The sequence below is a fragment of the Anolis carolinensis genome, chromosome 1 (assembly GCF_035594765.1).
Source record: "Anolis carolinensis isolate JA03-04 chromosome 1, rAnoCar3.1.pri, whole genome shotgun sequence".
NCBI lineage: Eukaryota > Metazoa > Chordata > Lepidosauria > Squamata > Dactyloidae > Anolis > Anolis carolinensis.
In genome coordinates, this window is record NC_085841.1 from 255,670,653 (window position 1) to 255,675,639 (window position 4,987).

Consider the following 4,987-nt stretch of genomic DNA (forward strand, 5'->3'; position numbering starts at 1 on the left):
ATCAAACAATGATAGAGGTCTCAGGCAGACCTGTGGCTCACAGCTGGGCTCGCTGCTTTTGAGTGGACCTGCAGCTCAACTCTGGGCTTGCATTGTGTTATCTATTTATTTATTATAGCCCCATAGAATTTTACTAGAAATTGAGGCCGAACCCTCAGGTCTTCCCGCATTTCTGTACTTACCTTGATTTAGTGGTGTCGGACCCAACACCAGCTGTAGTGAATGTCAAGCAAGTGCAGAAAGGTCTACCCAAGAATGCTACCTTACAAGCAACATTGTGGTGGCGCAAGAGAGCCTGGAGTTCATTTTATGTAACTATTTGCTTTTCCATAGCTTAAAAGCGCTGAGCTTGAGGGAAGTTAACTTGTCAGTGGCTGTGCACCTGAGAAGCGCCAAAGTGAGCAGGGTGCAAGGGACACTTGGCAAAGAGAAACCTCACGAGGAGGTGGCAGGTGGGGGAGCACCCACCGCCACAATGTCCCTGCCTTGTAAATCAGGCAGGGGATTTTTTGTTAAAAGAAAGAGAAGGGAACTCATTCATTTCTCCCTAATTATAGAAAGGGAACACATGGATTCCTTTGTCTTTCTTTTTTTGATAAGTATGTGGGGATGACAGTGATTGAGGTGTTGGTGCTCGCACAAATTAGAATTACACCCCTAAGAAAATTTCCCTTCAGTCCTCAAATTTGAAATATTGTTACAGTTGAGTGCAGTTGAGTACTTGGAAATGCAATTTAGTCATCCAAAAATTGAAAGGGCGGAATCCTGCAAAACTCCAACTCTAGTGCTTGATGAACTTACCAAAAGTTCCACATATGTACCATTTTTATCCCATAGGATTCACCTTTCGGGCACTTACGGCTGTATGTGAAAACTGATTCTCAGTTTTGACACGTGTTGACAGATATTCAATGCTTCATCAGACTAAAGTGAATTTCACAATTTTCACTTTTGGGAGCAACATATTTGAAGGAATTTCAAGCAGATACTTCCTCAATAACTTGCACAATTGGCATTTGCTTCTTTGTCATTGTTGCTTGTTTATCCAAAAAGATTTTTTATAAAAAAAAACACAATTTATTTTGGATTGATATGCTCTTTTTTGAAGCTGCACAATATACTTTTGAACTGAAAAGCATAATTGAGGAGTTATATCTGTGATTACTTGTAAAAACATTTTTAAACAAAAACCTATTTCTTAGTGACTGATACTTACATGGTTCTCACTCTCCCAGTTTTTTTTATCTCTTATACACACACACACACACACACACACAGAGCAGAATTTTTCTCCCTGCATCCTGATATAGGGTTTCCTTAAAACTAGAAGCACCACACATTAATGTAAGCCACAGGCTGCATTCTTCCCTGGCACTGTGTTCTAAGCCTCTGTAGATGCCAACATGTTTTTATTTGGCCTGCCTGGTAAATCTTCTCAAAGAGAAACTTTTTACTAGCTTTCTCAGTAAATATGTTTTACTGGTATCCTAATTATAAAGGTTGCCTGGAGAGGCTGTAAATGCAGTATTTCATTGCTACACCAGCTAAAGACCCGCTTTATATTCCTCATCTCTGTTAGACCATCTCTTGAGCAACAAATTTCTCATTCTGACAGTTCTTTGGGTGCTTCCTTTACCAGTAAAAAGCGACTCAACAGGGAACTTGATTCTTACTAATTAACATGTAATTACAATTAGGAGCATTACTTGAAATATTTACCTGGATTTTTTCCCATTACAGTAGAGTCTTGCATATCCAACCTTCGCTTATCCAGCATTCTGTATTATCCAATGCAGTTTGCCTTTTAGTAGTCAATATTTTGTAGTCAATGTTTTCAATACATTGCGATGTTTTGGTGCTAAATTCATAGATACAGTAATTACTACATAACGTTACCGTGTACTGAACTGCTTTTTCTGTCTATTTGTTGTAAAACATGATGTTTTGGTGCTTATTTTGTAAAATCATAATGTAATTTGATGTTTAATAGGCTTTTCCTTAATCCCTCATTATCCAACGTTTTTGCTTATCCAACATTTATCCAACATAAATGTTGCTTATCCAACATTTATGTCGGATAAGCAAGACTCTACTGTATGTTAAAATTGATTATGATAAATAAATAATCTAGAATAATGGCTACAATCCTTCCATCCAGTTTAGCTAAGGGTGCATCCAGACAGCCCTTTAAACTGGGATGTGAACGTTTCCGAGTCCTAATCCACACACGCCTCAGAAAGAGCATGCTTTCTGGGGCGGGTGTCCAGATGTGCTCCTGGAACCTTCTGGAAAAACATCCGGACACCCTAACCCTCTCCCCAAAGCCCCCCCCCCTTTAAAAAATAAAAGAACTTACCTGGCCTTCATTAGCGTGGTGCTGGAGGTCTCCTGGGGCATAGGAATGACACGCCAGGAAAAGGGGGCCAGGAGCAATTTTCCTCTCCTCCCTTCTGTGCAGTATTAATAGGAATTACTTTGTTTTGTTTTTGTCAAACTATAGTCTGACCCCCAAAAGTCTGGGGAACTGCAAACCAGCCCTCTGGTAGGGTCCATCTAGAATGATCTGAACACTATTTGGTCTAAAAGTTAACAAATAAAAGATTAACTGCTGATACTTAGGAATTTTGTATGTAACAAAGAACAGTGAAGAGATAGTACCCAAGTCACTTGTCAATCCACCTTTCAACAACCTTGCAGGGGTGTTATACATGTCTCTAATAATGTCTGTGCATGACTTTGGAGACCAGGATTCAAATTCCTGCTTAGCCATGAAAGCCACACTCTCTCTGCTCCAAAGGAGCAATAATAAAGACCTTTAAAAACAAATCTTGCCAAGAAAACACTATCATAGATTCTCCCTTAAGGTTGCCATACGTTGGAAAGGACTTGAAGATACACAAGAACAACATTTTATTTTATTTGCTACATTTCAGGTATTGTTCCCAGAATGCCTAAGAGCATAGAAATAAAAGCAATGCAGTCATTAAAAAAGCAGTTTTTGTAAAATATAATAATATAACTAGCACTAAAGAAACCAAAACAATAAAGTTTTAAAAAGAGAGATGCTATCCATTGAAAGCTATCAGCAGTAGAACTTAAAGATATTACTCATTAGAGACCTGTGGAAATTGAATTTCCTCTGTTTTCTGATCAGAAAGACAAAGAGAAGAAAACTTACAAATTCCCAGACTCAAAAAGAAAACTGTGAAAAATGCAACATATGGTTTATTTTCCCCACAGCTTCTAACATGAAAGTGTCCCTTACATGCCTGAGACAAGTGTCTTCTACCTACGCTTTCTGTGCCCCACCTCTCATAAGGGTTGTAAATCATTGTTGATTTCCTTCTCAGAGGAGGCAATGAGTAATCTCAGCTATTTACTTTCTGCTACAATGAAATCCTTGAAAATTGTACAATTTTCAAAAACTATTCACAATTTGGGATGTTTTCGTACAAAACACCCACATGTTGTAGTTGTTGTTTTGCCAGAGATATGTTTTATTTATGCCATGTTCTGTGCAGAAATAAAAACAAAACCAACATACATGACATTTCTTAGGCAGAAAATTCCCCAGCAGAGAGGACTAGAGGTCAGGAAACCCCCTTTGTAGACTGCTGGTAGACTATTTTAAAATATTCTTTCCATTTCTTTCACTCAACAAGGAACTCCCTTAAAGACCTTCAGTGACCTTCTAGATATGTTGGGCTTCAGCTCTCCTCGTTCACCACTGTCAAGTTAAATTGATTATATAACATTATCAAAACTGTAGATAGTTCTGTCAGCACATGCAATGATTGTGTGTGTGTGTATATATGTATGTATATGTGTGTGTGTGTGTGTATAATATTTGAATATGAATGCATAGATGAGACTGTATGCCAATAAAGACTGTATGTGTGCATAGATGAGGAGACAGCTAAAAACAATCCATCTAAAACAAATATCCCGCAATGTTTGTGTGATACTGAAATTCAATAGGAAACTTGGTTCTGATTAAACCCATCAGTACCCAGTGTTGTCACTTCTCATAAATATCCAGTTTCCAAACCAGCTTTGCAATCAAATCTGAATTAGGGTCACAATTCACCTTGCTTTTCGTTTTACCTTAGGTAGTATACACAACTCTATTTTTATAATACATGCACAAATACTCTTCTGTACAAGATGATTTCTCTGTTGTTGCTCATGCTAGAAATAAAACTTATGTAGCAATTTAAGTTTTGTTATGGCAGACCCAGTTTTATGTTTCCCATGCACAGCCTTAAGACTTGTGGTATTTGTCCAAAGTCATATAATCCAAATTCAACTAACTTCAGCTATTCACCTGCGTTATTAATCAGTATGAGATTCATTTCATACTGCTGGAAAATATAATCAAATTCATTTCCAATCCACCAGCATGGCATTTGCTTACTATTAGACAAATTAAACTGTGACAGAATAATATTGAATTTCCTGAAATACTATGAGCTTGTAATTCAACTAACAGAAACAATTAAAATTCAGTGTTGGCCTGGGAACTTGTCCAATGCACACGAAGGCTGGGGAGAAGCCATCATTGCTGCATAGAGATGACAGGAGTGAAGAAGACCTAAACAAACACAAGAAAATCTAAACAAAGAAGAGGCAACAAACGGGGCTGTTAATCAGTGGTTCTCAACCTGTGGGTCCCCAGGTGTTTTGGCCTACAACTCCCAGAAATCCCAGCCAGTTTGCCAGATGTTAGGATTTCTGGGAGTCGTAGGCCAAACAACCTGGGGACTCACAGGTTGAGAACCACTGAGTTAAATTTTCACTAGTCCCGAAGCACCATCACTCAGGTATGTAGTTGCTAACTGGCTAGGAGCATCCAATGTGTTTGTAAATTGTACTAACCTTTGAGGAGCAGAGGGACAGGGACATCTACAAGCTTCCCTTCTCGAGAACCATTTTTTCTAAACAGCGTCATAGTATAAGAATGCGTACAGGACCAGAAGCAGCACAGGGC